Here is an 18,714-nt window from a genome sequence, read left to right as displayed (position 1 = left end):
TTTTTTCCTGCTAAAAAGAGCTTTCCCTCTAAGTGCCAGTCAAAAGCGTCAGACAAAAATATATTGCTAAGTGGTCAGTTGGTTATTTGTTTAAAGTTCTTAAACCAAACTGTGGTTTTAGCATCTGTGGGCAATCATATATCAGCACTGAGCTCACAACTGCAGCTTTGCAAGACAAGGTCTACTCCTTCACATTTCAGATATGAAAACAAAGCAGAGTATGTGCCCTTACAAGGTTGTAGTGTCTGGTTGAGGAATCATATCCTACTAAATATGATAGGCCAGATCCTGCCCCTGGTTATGTGCCTTTGTCAACCCATTGACAACATTAACTACAAAATAATATAAAGTGACACAGGGATTAAGCATTTTTGCAGCTTAGAAAGTAGTGAGCTCACCTAAGAACATCCAGGCATTCTAGGCTTAAACTACTTACATCTTGCAGCTGCTAAATGTTCTTTTGCAGAGTATACACGTTACACAGCATGCAGGTGGCAGTCATATCCTATCACTATTGTATAAACAGTTTATTAAGCATACACAGTGTGACAGGGAAATGGAATATAGCCAGGAATTTGATCTTACCTGATGCTCTGTGCTGCTGCTTCACGGTCTCTTGCCATGCTCAGAAGTCCTATGCTTTGTACTTGCTTCAGGCCTAGAGCGTCAAAGTGTATCAGTTCTTTTACAAAGCCACACAGCATCAGTATGACATGTGAAACTAGCCAGTTCTACAGCTCTTTACACTTCAAATGCTTTCATGATATTGAGCCTTACAAGAAAAATGTCAACCCAGCCTGATCTTTAAGCCTCTCACCATTGAATCAACACACGTGTGTCACTGATACATAACAGTAACTGTAGAGGTGAGTGAAAGAGTTCGTGGAAAATCCTGACCCAGCATATGTTTACTCTAAAAACCCTCCCAACACTCTCTAAAGTTCCTATCATATGAGTCGAGATCTTATTTGTTACTTCTTGCTAATTTCTTGGTCATATTGCTGTTTGCTGATGATGCAGTAAAGCCACATCCATCATCATAACCAAACCCTTTAGCTGAGTCTACACAGCTTAATTATGAAACTTCACATTGGTAAAGTAGGTAGGCAAACACCTCCTGTAAGGAGCAGTAGGCACTCTGTTGAAACAAGCAGGATATTTCATATGCTGGAAGTGGAAAATGTGCTTAGATACTCTGCTGAATTTTTCTTCTTATATAACAAGCTGGGTTTTTTTTACACAGGAAGTAGATTAATTCAAAAAGAAGGAAGGGGAAGAGGTCAGGTATTTTGGGAAGCATTGGCCACCAGTGTATTTGTTGGTTTACATTTCTCTACATACTTTATTTTACTATTCTGTATCTTCCCTTTTCCACTACTTTTTTTTCAGGTTATCTTTTATTTTATTTTCTGCTGCCTTCCTTTTTTTTTTCCACAGAGTCCATATCTGTAAGGACTTTGCTTCGTAACTCTGTCTTGTACAAAATTAATTTAGCCCTTATCCATTATTTTGTGTTTTTCTGCTTTAAATGTGTAGGCTCCACTGTCCAAGCAGAAGCAAATGACCTGTGTGAATGCTGGGGAGCACCTTGTTCTCCGTGGGTGACAGGTCATAAAGCCTGTCACTCTTAATTGCCACTACAGATGACCTTTCAGACTGAGTTTTGAAGTTCAATCATGAGATATATGGTATTTTCCAAGCTATTTGCACATGTTTTAACTGAAGGCTGTGTGTATGTGTGTGCAGCTATGGGTCATTACACAAAGTGAAACCACCAGCTTGTGTGTCGTAGGCCACCAAACAGTCACCAGCTGATAATGACTCTCAGTTTTTACTAGCCAGGGTCAAATTCATGCCAGTGACCTGGAAGAAAAGGGCTCCGTATCTCATTACTAACATTCTGAGCAGTCCAACCAACCACTGCATTTAGGTCTTTAGAAAAAAAATAATTTAAAAAAAATTGAGGAAACCGAGTATTTCAGTAAAACACATGTGTGGTATATTACCACATTAAACACCATGCAGAAAGCATGAAATTCTTCCACTCACAATCTGATAATGCATTCTTAGCATACAGATATCTTCCTATACAAAACAGCTGAAAAACTATCAATGGGATTCCTAGCTCCAGTCCGTAGAGGAATAACAGACATTTAGAGGAATCCCTAAATATTTTTTTACTTGATAGCCCTTAACTTTTCTGAGCGAGACATTCTGGCCTGTTCAATAAATAGTAAGATTCACAGAAGCCCCTCAAGTGCATTTGAACAGAAGAAAAGGCATTTCAAAATGTTCCATAAGTCATACCAAGGTAAACTGTAAACTTTTAAAGAAATTCTTTTTTCTAAAATCCTGAGTCATTAAATGAATTGTGACTATCACAATAGAATGCAATTATTCACCAACTTGGGATTTTAAATTCTTTTCACCCTTTTCAAGTTCTTTGCAATATCTTTGTGGGATTTCAAGTAACTGTTGTAAAGTTTCAGGTTATTTAGACAGAAAGGACTCAAATCTGCAGGATACCCTTAATGTGATACTGATCCAGCAAAAAAAATTGCAAATACATGCTTCAATTCAGTTAAACTGCTGATTGCCAGAACTCATTTTGGGATTTAGTTCTAACAGATCGAGGAATCTGAGGACTTTAAAGCCTAACTAATTTAAATAAATGTATACACTCAGCTTTTTGTTCTTTTTAAGATGATAAACAGTACAAACCCATTAACTCGAAGTTCTTTCCCACATTGTCTGTACTACCATATAAAACATGTCTATTGTAAATGTCCTACTGTTGTCAAGGCACTCATTAAAGTAGAACTCACAGCCCCTGGAAATGCAGTTATGCCATCTTTATATTTTTTGAAATACTAAATCCTAAACTTGGGCTTAGCATGTAAGTAGAGAAATTAATTTTTAATATTTTGTTTTACTATAGATTTGTATCACTTGGTTTATGAAGAGGACATTATTCAGCTATTTACTTGGGCTTTTAGATATATTCCCTCTGTAGTAGGCTATTAGCCACCTTTAATGCAAAAAACATGTTGAAATATTGTGTCCAATTTAGTTCATTTGCCTGAAAGGGAGTGGGAGGGGGATAGTGATAGTAAGAAAATGCTTTGTGTACGTTGTTCCAGGCATGATAGCAGCCTTGCCAAATCCAGGTGTTCAAAAACCAGAAGACAGTTCCCCAAAACACAAAATTGGATCAAACATCACAAGATTAATATCTGTTTGTTTTTAATTTTATTTACTTTATGGCTTCTGAGATTTAATTTTAAATTAAAGTGGAGATTCTTACCTAACCACAGAATTTTGGAAGCTGGGAGTTAAAGAAAAAAACTATACTGAAAACTTCATCTGTTCCTGCTTTTGCCCACCCTCTACTGCTCAACATCTACACTGGAACTGTGAGGAAGGGGCTGCACAGGCCATTTCACCAGAGCTGCAGCACCTGGGCTCCCCAGCACACCACGAACCTCTGGGCTGCCAGTTAATGTAGCATTAAGTCTGCTTTGTGTTGAAGAAGTGATGTAAATGAAAATTAATGGCCCAGTGAGTTTGGCCCTGCACTGGAATCCAGTAGCACCATCACCTTCACTTCTCTGTTCACTAAACACGGGCACATCTTCTTCCTGCATCTGAAAAACATGGTGGTGACCTACAAATGTTGTTCAGTGACTGCCTGGAAACCGCTGTGAAAGGTGTCACTGGTGGTTGTAAAATGTTTTTCACCTTCAGTGAAGGTTTTTTCTTAGTTTTTCAAGAGAACTGGTACACGAAAGTTCTAGTTCTGTAACACAGAATTGCAGTAGATATATTTCTGGAGTTCACTCAGAAATCAGTTACTATAAATGGCCACAGCATAACACAGGTTACCCAAATAAATCCAGCTGTTGGTACAGGAAGATATTTCTAGGATGGCAGCCATCTATCTGCAATAATATAGACCAGATCCCACCACAAACTGCAAGATTTTTCAGCTAACTTCAGGAAATTCATCCCAAATAAGTGTGAATACTTGGGTTATTCAGAGATATTTCTTTTGATCCCAAGAATCTGTGAACTCTGAACGTAAATTTCACACATTTGAATGATTTTGCCTCTAAATAAACTAAGCTGAAGAGATAGATGCATGAAGTCTTAGAGACTTCATGTGAGTCCAATATATGCACCTTAAGTTTGTGATCTATGATTCTTAAAAAAGAAAAAATGATTTTTTTTTTCTCTTTCCAAAAGGAGAACAGGGAAGCAGGCATGTTTGGTGATTGGGGAACAAGAGTAAGACAGATTTCTGTTTGACGTTTTTATCTTATGTAATGCTGACTTTGCAAACTGCTGTATGATAGCAGACTTAAAATATATTTTCTATTTATAATCATGCTAATCAATTACTCGGTAAAGTAAATAGAAGTCTACTACTTCTATAGATTCATTACCCCAAAAGTTTTCCATTTAAAAGACAAATGTAGCAAATAGAATTTATCAGAAAGTTCTGCCTGAGTTTTAAGTTAAGAGTATAAGTAACATACTCTTTATGGACTAAGTTCAACCATGGGATGTTATGTTATATTACTGTGTTGAGATTGAGAAGTTCAATGAGTATTTTCAAAACATTATTTACAGAATGCACATGGCAAAAAAGAATTTCCTGAGTCAAATTTGTAACCACTGTTAAGTACACTGGTTGCAGTGGATTTATGTCTAGAATTCATATGGCGTGCTGTGTTTAAAAGGATTGGCCTGTTCCATTGGGCATAACAGAGGTCATTCCAAAGGGGTGATCTTTTATGGAGCAAGTAGGTAGGAGCATTCAAACCTCAAATAAAATTCAGTTACATATTCTGCCTATTTGAAAGATTAATACATACCAGTTGAACAACCAGCACTTCAGGGATGGTTCTCATTCAACAAAGAACTAAATTAAACAATTGAATTTATTACAGCTTCTTCAAAAATCCTCTCCAAAGTGAAGCATATGAGGATTTTGCTTCACATCTCTACAGTGTCAAAACTTTCTCCTGGATGCTGGTAAAATTAGCTTTAGAGACTATCCTAGTTTCAAAGTGATTTCCATGATACAAAATGTGGAAGGAGAGGCAATGTGAATATGCTGACATAAGCAGGTCTCCTTGACCCATTCCTGGGATAGTGTTATTTACAGTGTTTAGGAAACTATCTGATCTCTGAATCTGTTTGTCTAGTTCAGTCTAGTGAGTACACACCTAAGTAGTGCACTAGTCTAGTCTAGCACGCAGAAAGTATTACTGTGTTTCTAACCTGATCATCCCAAGCTTATGCAACTGTGTTTTCTGTCTTTCCCACCAACTTTTGAATCTATTGACCAATCTCAAACAAATTCGATAGAAGAGCAGTGATCTCAAAGATACTGAGTTCTACCCGGCTACATGAAAACTGATGACTAGATAGATGACTGGCCTCATTAAGAGAAAAACTGCAACGTGAACTTAAAAGTTCTGTTTTGTCTGGCTTACCAGCTGGACAATCAACACACAAGCAGCCACAGAACATGCTGCCTCTTGCCCAGGTAGTAATTAGGTACAGCAATGAGACCTCAGGATACTGTGTATGGACAGCCAGAGAGGACAAGAAAGGACAGGTGGAAGATTTGAGGTCCTGGATGGCAGAATCATAAGGCACATGAGAGGAGGCAGCTGATATTACTAGCATGGAGCCTTACAGAGACAAAAGATTAAAAGACAAAAGTGTAGGTGTTGATTTATGACAACACACTTCATCACCAGGAAGGTGTGTAGTTGGTGGTTATCAATAATGTGTGACTCTTCCTTTCTGATTTTCAAGAGAAGAGTGTATATCTGAGAATCTGATCTAGGTTAGATGCTCAGTCAGAAGTCAGTGGGTTTCTGCAGATTCTATGATTCTATGACTTTCTTTGTAGGAGATCATATACACAGGGAAATAAATTACCTTCTAGGCATATATAGGTGCTTGATGCTACAGTATATCACATATATAGTACACAGTATATCATATACAGTATATCACATATCAGAATATATTAATATAATCAAATAGGTACTACTTGGTGACCATGGAGTCATAATGCTCCATGATAATATATATGTAGATACTAAGGAACATAATAGCTCTTCAGCAATATGTGACTATATTGCCTTAGTATGGTATACGTTGTATAATCTAACTACAGGGGTGACAAAGAAGTAAAACCCCCTCTTCAATTACTATAGCACTGTGCATTTGCATGTTATTCTTTACTCTCTGACAATTGTGCATATTCTCATTGTGACCTCCCGTTGATAGTTGTCAGTGTGTGGAACAAAACTGAACAAAATGTGCAGAGATCACAAAGATGAAGTTACATTTCCAGTTGTTACCCTTTCTTACACAAAACGTCAATAAAATACTTCCCAACAGAATAAGGAAAAATGTAGAACTGGATTCTTTTCTTTGCCAGGCTGCAGACCAATTGCAATGTATGGAGCACTGCCACCTCAAAGGAGATGGTACTGATCATGCATAGGGTTTCTTCTGAAAATAATTCTACTGATTTTGAGTAGGACACCCAAGTACAAAAGTGGGCCCTGTAGTCTCTGAGTGCTCTTGAAATACATTTTTGATACAAATGTCATGCTTTGGTAGACCAATTATGCTATATGACTAAACAAGAGGGATACTTGTCTTATGATGCCTTAAAAGGGCTATCATTACGGCATTCTCTCCATGTAAAAGGAAAGCAATGACTATACAAATATTTCAGTATATGGTAAGAGAATAATGGCAGGAGTCTTGATCTGCATCTCTGACTCATGTTCATGAATTCATTAACCTCAGTGGACTTATTTACCTCTGTCTTCAAACTAAAAACTATTCTCAGTGAAAGAATAATCTGCAAATGGTAATATTTCCCCAGATGCGTGGCTGACAAAAGCCATTTTCATTCATATTAGAGCTCTGTTAGGGCTGCTGTGAACGAAATCCTTCTACCAGCAATCATCAAGGGACTGATGCTTCAACTGGAGAACAACAGGCACTAGTGACACTGTTGGAAACATTGGAAATGCTGAATATGAAAAGCTCTTATTCAAGGAGAATTGACAGCTGGAGATACCTACTGGCTCTCTGGTTCCTTTGTATCCCTGGAACGGTACATTCTGCTCACAGCTGTTGAGCAGGACGCAGGAATTAGCCCCCGATTATTTACCCATCTCGGTATTTCTACTGGGCTCATCAACAAGATAACTTGTTAAGAAGTGCTTAACTACCTATTCAGTTGAGCATTATTATTGCCATCAGCATTTCTTGTGGATCTTTCAGTGAATTTACAATTAACCAGTGCGCAGCCTGAATCCACAAAATCTTGGCACGTACCACCAGCAATGGAGGACTGGACTCTTCGATTCAAAATCAACAGCATTAAACAAGTATCACTACAGTGCATAAAAATCCGTATTTGCCCAGATCAGGACAAAAAGAATAACCTATCTCTTTCTTTTTATAGTCCATTAAAAGTAGTATCTACTGTGCTTCTCTATAATAAAAATACTATCTGGTAATACCTTCCCTAATAAATAGCAGTACCCTGAACAACCTTAACTACTATAAGTTCAGTGCCTGTAATGAACCTGAGAAAATTAATCATGCTGTAGCTTAAACACTAGTGGCACCAGAACTGGTTTGCAGCAAAAGCATCTCCTTGAAAGTATGGAACACTGCAACTCCCACTGAGCTCAGTAAGACTGATACTGTTTTAAGCTGAAAACTTTTGGACAAATGTAGGAGAAAAATACACCAATCTATCCCACAGCTTATAAACTGTTTTCATGAGAAAAGTTCAGCTCACACAATTAAATGTTTAAATTTGCAAGCTCTCTTCTAAACAGTATTTAAGAAGATCATATTCTGCCATATTTGCTCTTGGTGTTTCCTGATCCTTGAGTGTTATTTTTGATTCACAGCTGCAGATTTCATTTATGCAATCTCAATGTTTTGGGCTTGCATTAATGAAATCTGTTAGAAGCAACCACCTGTGGCTGTGTCTTTGGCTTTTTCACATCTTGTAGATTAGCAGCATGAAAGAGAAAATACTGACACAGAACTACTAGCACAGGTGATTTTTGTCATAAAGCAAAAAGCATAGTCACAGAGTCACTGGCCTCTTTTTCTGCAACAAATTCCTGTTGCTTTCTAGATTGTGACTATCAGGGCTTGTCAGGTCTATCCTATGTATAAATACTTGTGCTGGTCTTTTGCCAGCTGGCAGTTTAAACCAACACAGCTCATTGTGAAAATGTTTTGCCTGGGTTTTAAAATCAGATCTAGGGTTAAACTAAAGATTGTACCAACTGTATGTCTTAAATCCATTCATTCCATCTGACCTGCAGGTACACATCTGCTGCATGTTAGCCTTACCCTGCTGTCTGACAGTGGCACACATTTGAATCCTCATCATTTTGATTAAAGACTTGGTTTTGTTAGGATGTCATGTACAGTATATCAAAGGAGATCAGTAACCAGTCTGAAAGTCAGATGACAAAGAAAACAATCAGCACATGCACAGTTAAGCAAAGTTTCATGAAAAGAAGGCTTAACATAATGAGTCATAATTTGGAAAAGTGTCTGTAAGTGGTCTCAGTACTCCAAACTCATAGCGGACAGTTTAGGATTTTAGAAACTGTTACTAAGTGCAGACAATCACAAAAGATGTGTTGTCATGGGCTCTGTGCTACTCTGAGTACAAATTGGTTATCTCAGATGATCAAATTGTACAACATTCAGACTTAAGACAGGCAAGGCACAGTATTTCAGAACATTTGGTAGTAATTTTTTAAGTTTTGGAGGTTTTTTCAGCTGTTCAGTAAATTAATGTAGAATAGGAAACTGTCTTTCCTTTAATCAATGGATAATGAAGAGCATTTGTTTCTGACTTGTAAGACTAACTAAAATACTAACTCTGTCTTTGTTTAGTAAAAATACAATTTTTTGCCCTACTACATGAAAAAAAGCCTCCTGGTTTTTGCCTTCCCAACTGATTTCTGGTTTAAACATTTTAGCCTATTATGTTTCCTGTTTGTGTTTGTTAGTGTATATATAAGTGCATCTGTGTCTGTGTGTCAAGACCATTATTAATCATAGTAATGGCAAGGAAAAGAAAGAAAACTTCTAAGCCTGCTGGAAGAGCAATAGTGTTCCAGTAAGTTCAAGGTCTGCTAGGATTAAGGTTTGGCTGATCTGAGCCACCTGTTCTTCAAGGGAATGCAAAAGATGTGAATACAATTCCTGAAGAAGAGAGCAAGGATTAACTAGTCTAGGAAAAGACAAATCCAGATCTTTGCTGAAAAGAAATGGTCAGTGTTAGCTGCCAATCCTACTAAACAAAGTTTAGGGCCTGCTGTTTGTAACATTTTCTTTGATGGTTACCTCTCTACATGTCTTTATGTGACATGTTACTTTAAAAAGCAACAATTATTTACGTAAGATATATATATATTTCTCAAGGAAAATTTTTTAGAATTCTTTCAGCTATATTACTAAATTGATTCAATTGGTTTTAAAACAGAAATCAATTTTTAATGACACACCAGTCCTTTTGTTTATATAACTTCAGGATTTCACAAGTGAGTAATTCATAATCACTTGAGCTGTCCACTGAAGGATCAGGCTTCCATTCAGTGTACATATGGCACTTGTGCCTTCAGGCTTAGGGTTTTAAAGCCTGTAAGAAATGCAGTCAAGCATAACGTGAACTACCTGCGACTGAGAAACATGTGCTCATTAAAGAACACCTCTGCAGGAGAGGAACAGCCCAGCAGCTGGGAGAGCTGCAGCAGCCTGGGTTTCTTTGGATCACCATGTTCAATGCATTTGGAAGGCAAAAAAGCAGCTTCTTGCACAAATAGAAAGACACTCCTACTCTCTGGAAAATGCTGATCTTGAACATATGATCAACGTTTTTCCCAGGTTTCCTTTTAAATTCATCTGTGTTGTTTTAATGCACTTAAAGCCATCCTGTGTTTTATCTTTTGCACTGACAACACCAGAAAATTTTCCATGGTATGCTAGTATTTGTGCATGATCTTCAGCAGGGAGCTCTCCTTTGGTCTTCTAAGCCATCTGCTATTTATTATAGAACTATGATAGGAGCTGCTATTTTCCCAAGCAATTATGTGAATGGGGACCACAAGCCCTTTTAACTATCAGTAAAACTCACCTGAAACATTTAAGTATTTTGAAAATTTCAGCAACTGAGTTCTGAAAGAGCTTTGGAAAGAGCACAAATACAATTCTGTTCTTAATCTTTATGAAATAAATCTTTTTGACACATTCTCGCTGCATCTTCACACCAGGCTACAAGCAAAGAAAACTGTTACTTACCAATTTGAATTCACAAGGCTTCGTAAACATTAAATTACTAATAGAGTAATATTTTCACAGGGATTTCCCTGCCAAGACTGACAGAACATCTTCACAGTCATAAGAAAATGTGGACTGCTATATTGGCGAGACCATCATATCATAGGTAATTTTGACTTGTCTTGCTTTTGTAGACTTCACTGCCCTAAAAAACACTCAAGTGTCTGATCAGACCAGAATCCACAGATTAACAGGATGGTTATGGTAACTCATTTTTTCTGTTAGTGCTTGTTTAAGCTCTGTTAAATCATTCTCTCCATTTTCAGTCACCAGATTAAACTTTGGAAAAAACATAGTTTGCTCTTATTCAGCAAAGTTCTCTCTACTGCGCATTGCAGAAGAACTAAGGTGATCTTTCCTGCAATGGACAGCATCAGAAACTATAATGCAATTTAGGTTCTTATTCACTGTCACAAAGGTACATTCATTAGCACCTTTCCCTTCTATGAGTTTTTGTTTCTTTAGTGACCACAATCAGATGTCTGGGACGTCTCTCCAATACACATTGTCCCCCAACACTGTTTTTTCAGGATTTTGCTTTTCCTTTCCCGTGCCATTTGACCAGTTTTGTAGAGAATATATTTTTAAATATATTTTAAATATCATTGAAATCTATGAATATGATTTTGCTGTATTAATACATAGATAAAGGTTTATAATAATACCTATTTTGGACAATCTGCAATGCATGTATCTGGAAATACAAGAAACACACACTCTACAGCTGTCCTATAAGCCCTTCTTTACATGCACATAGAACGAGTAGTACCATGGCTGTACACACATCAACAGCGTCCCCTGGAGAAGGGTGGTTCCATTTAAGGACTGAGGGGATGAATCAAGCCTCCTTCATTATTTCTGGGAGATTTGTCACATCTATTTAGAAGAACAGCAGAACATGAAGATGAGCCTACTGAGTCACAGCAAGAGGCTCTGTATCCTATCTGCTACACAAATGGGTGCCTAGGGAGGAGTAGCAATAAGACAAACTCCTCAGAACAACAACACTCAGTGCTCCTGATGTACTGTATCTGAAAGCAAATCTTGCTTAGTTCTTTTTCCAGTGAGCATTCACACTGACATTTAATTTTATGTTTTCTTCCAGCTTCTACAGTTGCAGACATTTTCACTTGAGCAAATTCTGAAGTGTTTTAGGAAACTAAGTTCCTACAACAACAAAAGCGTCTATCATTAACAAAGCAGACTGACACTGACAAGAAACCAAGAGATTTGTAAACACAAAATGAACTCCACAGCATTGTGAGATAATATGCATCCATAAAATGCACTTTTACAGTTTTCTCTCTTTTGTCTCACTTAGGAAAAAAGCAAAACATTTCAGCAGCAGGTTTATGGAAGCCCTGTTACAACAAGAGACCTTCAAAGGTACGTGCTAATTCTCGTATCTGGTGCTCAGCCAGCAGATGGGGCTATTAAAGTCACATGAATGAAACAGAGAAACAGTGTAATTTGCAAAATTAATGAAACTCTCTAAGTAACAAAGGTCAGAATAAAGTATACTTTACAGCTCAGAAGAGATCTGAATGCATTCAATAATACAATAATTTACTGTATTTTTTTCAAATATGTACATGTGCTGGAGAGTGAACTAAAGTTATTGCACATATTACTCACTTTGGATGGTGGAATTTTATTGCCTGTGATGAGGCCCTCTTATACCACTGTGACACTTTTCATGTAAGATCTAAAAAAAAAAAAAAAAAGTAAGGGTGTCATGATTGCACACCAAGTATTAAAACAGTGTAATTTCAGTGTTTTGAATTGCCATGGGTGAGTTCCCATCAAGTTAAGTCTTGCACAGGTAGCAGTCATGCTTGTCTTTTCCTAATGGCACTACCATCACTCCCTTCCCTGTTGACTATTGTTCAGGCATAATTATAATGTGCCTGCAGAAATCCCATTAAATGTCTAGCTTTTGTTTGTAAATTATATGTATCATAAGGTTTATGAACTGATTTGCGTGTTAAAAATTCACAGAAGAATTCCAAGTAAGGAGCTTTAGAATACAATTTTTCAGTAAATGAAAATAGCAAGAGTAGACATCACATCAGTATTTCAAAATGGAGATATGGGCCTTTTTCTCCAGCTCAACTGAACCTGCCTTTCAAATATTACAAAGGACAATTGGGCATTGCCTAAAGGCTGTCTGTTTGCAAGCAACACAGCCAGTGAGCAATTTATTTATTAAGGGCACAGCAGACATGTCATTCAGCTGCACATTTTGCCCAAATCTAAACCCAAGGATGCTGTTACAGACCTTACATTCTTGAATTGCTCCTCATCCTACCAAAATATATTATTGGAATACACTTTTGTCACCAGAATTGATCTGAAAAGTGATAGAAACAATAAGAGATTTCTCGTTCAAAAATAAAATTTTATCTGCTCAGAGATCCGGAATCACATAGGATGCTGAAGAAAATTCATTAGAAAGAAAGCAGAGAAGGAGAAATGAAGGGACACATTTCATAAAATACTAGGTCACCCTGCTGTCTCAGCAATCTTGTCTGTCTCCTTTTATCACTGAATTTAGGTATTAGTTTTCCACATAGCTTACGTCTGGAAGGTTAGGATTGATATTTGCTGAAGGGTATAGGTCTACCAAGCATTTGGACTGCCCAGCTGTGCAGTAGTCTGCAGCTGAGACTTGTACTTTTATAAAATTTAAGCTATCAAAACTGTTATTTTATTTCTTAAAGGGCAAGGAATATGCATGAGAATTTTAAACCCTGCATCTAATGTTTCTTCCTCATAACAGTTTCATAACAGTTGGCTCTTATACATGCATTAGTTTTTGCATATTTAGACTGACTGAGATGGAGAATTAGGTACAATAAATCTGGAATTAGCACACTATTAGACATAAGACCAAACCCCGGCTTTACTGTAGTGTCTAAATTTTACCTCACTCTAGAGCTGAGAAACATGGAAATGCTAGTACTGGTACATCAAAGCATTGGAAAAATTTAATCAACGGCACCTTCAAGCTATTATGCATATCAAGTGGCAAGATAAAATCATGAATAACAAAGTTCTGCAAAGTGGTTGCACAAACAGTGTTGAAGCAATCTTATAAAAGCATTCTGCTGGACTGGACATGTCCTCTGCATGGAGGACACCAAGCTCCCAAAGGAAAAAACGTGTAGTAAACTTTTAATGTGTGAAAGATCAAGACACCAACTGAGGCAGAAGTAGAAAGACGCCCTGGAATAAAAGAAAAATGAGCCTCATCCATTGTGACACAGGTAGCAACACATGTGGCAAACAAAACGTGTTGGCGAGGCCCATTACCATCTGTGGCAGAAAGCTTGGAAGAAAGACATGCAAGCCAAGAGGAGAAGAGGGTAACTGGCAAGCAGAGAGAGTGTGAGAGTGGGAGCACGTGCAGAGAAGCTGCAGAAACAGCCAGCAAAAATGATCCCAAACGTACGGAAGTTGATGTCACACCAACTGGTGCTTCTTTCATCTTCAAAACAACAGCCACCAACAATGATGACAAATTCGCATTTGGACCTTCATGCCAACCCTTACCTGTGGTGCAGCAGTTAATGTTATTCTTGGAGCTAGACAGAGTCTTGCCTAAACAGCTGTAACCTAAAAGAGTGTGTTCACTTCAGCTCCATTAAAAAATGTGGGTGGGGTGAAGTACCTGCGAAAGAAGCAATCATGAAAACGATCCATAAGGAAGTTCATTTCATGCTTCTAAAAGGGTTTGGCAATAAGCAATTGAGGATTTTTGATTAGGGAAAGGTCCTTGCCCAAAAAAAGGAAAGAGATACAGTTGATTTGAGAGAGAAAAGGTTCAAAGACATCGATTTTTATAAAAGAAATCATCCATTATTTGTATTTTCTCCTTTTCCCCTAGCAATGTCTGCTCTAATTCTTTGTTACTGGGCTTAGGAGACTCTTACTTTCACAGGAGACATGAAAGAAGGACATTAAGTTCACGTCACATCTGTGAACATGTTGCCATGTCAACAGGCAGTACTTTGTGGCTTAATTATTGATTGACTCATGTTCCTTTAGGACATTGCACAAGCAATAACAGAACACTGAGCAGCTTTTCTAACTTAGATACCTCTTCATGCCATGTAAGAGTTGTGGCACTTCCAACCTAGGCATGGGTAAGGTCTGTATAGGAGCTTTAGCATAAAAGACCCTACCACAGTCATACTGCATAAAGAATATGCTGCCCTCAAACAAACATAATTACATTAATCACACTGATAAAGAAGTAGGATTAGAGCCTCTGTCATTAAGATAAAAATCCTTAGCCTGCACAACTCCAGCTAAAGAGCTTTTTTAGGTAATGCATAGAATAGTTCCTACAATCACTCAGTCATTCAACAAGTTAGATATAGCAACCAGAACAAGTTATTTCCAGGCACAAACGGTGGAGTAAGAGAAGTTAAGAATTTACATTGCATTATGTAATCCATGGTAGCTATTCTTGCACACAGTTTTTCTGTGGTGGGTACAAGGTTGATTGGCCCATTTTCACTGAGCAGCAAACTACCTAAAATTACCTCATGTTTACCCTGATGTAACAGTATATACCCCAATTATTAACCATGCAGTACCAAATAGTACAAACTACCACCCTAACTTGCCTCACAGGAATTTGTTCCCACAGCTACATTCCAGTTAATTGTCTGTATACACAAAGCAAACACTATAAACAGGCAGAGAGGAGCACTGAGTAGTTCTGAGAGGCAGATAAGCAGAATGGGAAGAGAGAAGTGATATTTTTTAACATGACAGATCTGAATCTGATCCCTTTCATAGCTGGGTAAAACAGGATTATCTATGCTGGAGTCTTATGAAGTCTCCTTTGTGAGGGTAAATTCAGATCCTGTAGCCAAAGTGTGGTTGGGTAGGATTCTTAGGCACTCAAAAGCAAAGCAAAAGGGTAGGGTCTCATTTTTTGAAAGAGGGTGTTTAGACAAAAGGCATGTAGGAATGCAAGATTGATCTCTAGTCCAAAAACAGAATTTTTGTTCCTTTACAGTATAGGCCATTCCTTTGGAAATACCACTTAAGATTTTAAGCTTAGTATCATGGGAAGTGGATGCACAGAAAGAGGTGGACAGCATCTTGGAACATCCTTTTGATGTGTGTGATCATGTTCACATCTTGCAAAGTTTAGCATTTCAAACCCAAGTTGCAGACATAGTGGTGCTCACACTCAATTTGTCACTGTTGTACCATTTCTATATGCTGTAGGCCAAAATAAGTGCTCTTTGCTGTTTAGTTCTTTTGCTGTAACATATAGAAATAATTAAGATATGGCTTTAATTTAGAAAGTTTTATCTGAACCAGCAAATTTAAATTAGAAATGTTGCCCCATTTTTTTTAATTTTTTTTATATCATGAAGAGATAACTCTTCTAAATGTATTCTTATAAGTAATTACTATATGAAAATTACATTTCTTACAGAGTTATGCTGAAATATACATGAGTTATGCTGAAATATATACTTTTACAATAAACTTTAAATCTCTTTTCTGGTTAGAATGTATATTTATTTGGAGATACATTTCACATCTGTTGGGTTGGCAATATTTGCTTTTCAACACTTCACTCTTCTTTGGAATTTACTGTTGTTTCCTGTGAAGTATCATCTCCAAATCAGAAGTCCCATCTCATGACTAAGGAAACATATTCACTGATCAGACCTACTGACTTTACTCAGTAGCTGGGATCAAGTCTGTCCAGGCCTCAGAACCTCCTTCATGTAATCAGGAAAATAACAATTCCCTTCTCTTTTTGTTCTTCAGTGTCCAGATGGCTGCTGAGACACTCTCCCCAAATACAGCGTTCAGCACACTGGGATTACAAACCCTGTTAAGAGCTTCTTAGCACAATAAATGAATAATAATGGGCCTGATTCGGTTTCAGAAGAGTACATCCATCCAAGCCATTTATGTAAACAAGTTAACTTGATTCACAGAAGTGCTACAGCCTTGCAAATTCTCCTTACCCAGTCTGTAAAAATTACACTTTTAGCTCCTCATTGTTCTTGCTTAGAGCTACTCTTCAATTTAATGAGTAAACTTTTCCCTTGCCCCTTCACTCCCTTCTCTTTAAGCATTAATCTCTTGGGGAAAACATTGTCAAATGATTCCTGAAAATCTAAAAATATAATGTCCATGCTACACCCTATCTTGGCAGTGTTATCTTCAAAGAGTTCCAGAAGGCTAGTGAAGCATGACTTCTTTTTTTCCTAAACCATGTGTATACAACTAATCGGGCTGAAGGATGCTTTTACTAGATACTCCTTCTCCTCATCTGTTAAAATTCTTTCAACTGTCATTCCTACTGAGGAATTTAGCCTCACTAGTCTGTAATTCCACATGGTAAGATCTTCATTAAAGAAAGCTCAAAGTGAAAGAAAATAATTATCCGGAAGAGCATATAATTTGTGAGGGCTTGACATACACTGCTTGTGGAGCTGTAATAGACTCAGGAAAGTCCTCATTTGCCTCAGAAAGTGTTACCTGAGTTATCGTGTCATGATGACTCAGACTTTCTTTCCTCTTTTTAAACAACTGGAGTTACACTGACCACTAGCCAGCTCTGAAGGAGCCCTCTGACTGCCTGAGCAGAGAGGAGCCCACAAGGAGTCTCAATTTTTTTGCATAACCTGAAAAGCACAAAATTTCAGAGTACTGTTTTCTTTCTACATTTGTTCCAGAGACAGCCAGTAGAAAGGAAAAGAGTCACGAACCTGTTGCACTCACAACTGATCAGTATAGTCAGCAGCTTATATGTGAAATGTCTCCCTCCTCCTGCTTCCTCTGGACTGATACATTCTGACATTACCCAAACCAAATTAATATCCTTGAAAAGCATATATTCATAAATCGTAATGAAAAGTAGCATTCATTAATACTGTCTTTGTTATGCCACTCTTTTTCCTGCATTTTATATAGTCCATGGTATGATGCAGCATTCGAACTCGTGATCACTGAATGACAAACCAGGAATTCATTGTTTCCTGCAATTCCTGATTTCCCCATCACCATTCACATTTATGGCCTCACAGAAAGAAGAATCTCTCAGCTGGTTTCAGACAGAGACTCTGTAGCTGGCATGGCTTTACTGACTGGTTGTTTGGTTAAATGATAACATAACCTTGCATGTTCACCCAATAATAAAGGTACAAGAGGAAATAAGATGAACCAGAGGTGAAACAGCACCATGTCATTTTCAGCAGTATGATTAGATTGTTTATTTCGTTACAGCTGGACATGTATCTTTCTTATCTGCTCACTATGGTGAGCCAAAATGCCAAAAGCTTAAAACATAGCTGGATGAGGTCACCGTGGCATTAGTCAAATTTTTTACTAAAGAAAAGGATGCTGTTCATTCTGCTGAATTTATATACTGACACATGATAAAAATCCTACCTCTACCAAAGATTCATGCAGGGAGACTCTTCAGTGGCTCAGCAAAAATGTGCAGCTGGCACAGATCACTTGATTTTTTTTTTCCAGGGGTTAAAACCATGATCACTCTTAAATGCATTTTCTAAAGATTTTAGAATGCAAATAATTTACAACTTTGTTATCAAACTCTATGGCTAAATTTATTATAAGATTACAATACAGGAAGCATTACATGACAAGGCTAACTGACTCACATCAGAACATCCCTGTTCCCTTTATTCTTCTGATAAGTAAGTACAACTCCTCTTTTTTATAATGCAGTTCTAAACAAATTATGGGCAAATGTTGCTTCTCCCATATCTAGTACATAACAGCATCTGAGTGACTATGATGGAGTGAAGTCATCACAGCTGGAGAACAAAAAATAACCTGAGGGTGAAGGGAGTCAGCAAATAATCTGATCCAGGGTCCAGAACATCTCCTTGGCTGCTGGGGTCTGCAGTGGCAGTGTGTTAATGGATTAAACACACGAGTGAGAATAAAAGGCAATGGTCTTGGTTGACGTTGGAACAATATAAGCTAATGAAATCTCTGGCCTTAAGTTTTATATGTCCATGTGTTTCTGCTTCCAAGTTGTATTTAGTCTTAGTTAAGGTTCAAAGATCCTGACAAAGGAATACTTTAACCAGGTTTCTATAAGGTATTGTGTAATATGAATCTATACATGACTGAAAAATGTTGCGAGTGATTCTTGACAAAACTTTTTGTAAGCACAGTTGCTCACATTTCTTCCTCAGCCAAATATAAAAGTGAACCATGAAGTTTGGTTATGTATTTGAAATTGAGTACTAAGCACTACACTAGGCCCAGCCATTCTCTCAAATACTT

The 18,714-nt window shown here is 37.5% G+C and overlaps 1 long non-coding RNA gene across 1 annotated transcript; it reads right to left on the bottom strand.

The window, feature by feature from the left end:
* Nucleotides 1–574: 574 nt before the first annotated feature.
* Nucleotides 575–14,008, bottom strand: LOC139677763 (uncharacterized). Its single transcript, XR_011698923.1, has 3 exons — nucleotides 13,969–14,008; nucleotides 12,052–12,121; nucleotides 575–658 (listed from the first exon to the last, which is right to left on the bottom strand). It is a non-coding gene; the product is annotated as an uncharacterized lncRNA (long non-coding RNA).
* Between the last annotated feature and the right edge of the window lie 4,706 nt (nucleotides 14,009–18,714).

Source organism: Pithys albifrons, chromosome 13 (assembly GCF_047495875.1).
Source record: "Pithys albifrons albifrons isolate INPA30051 chromosome 13, PitAlb_v1, whole genome shotgun sequence".
Classification (NCBI taxonomy): domain Eukaryota; kingdom Metazoa; phylum Chordata; class Aves; order Passeriformes; family Thamnophilidae; genus Pithys; species Pithys albifrons.
Note: the sequence above shows the minus strand (reverse complement) of the source record. Positions and strands in the feature narration are given on the sequence as shown.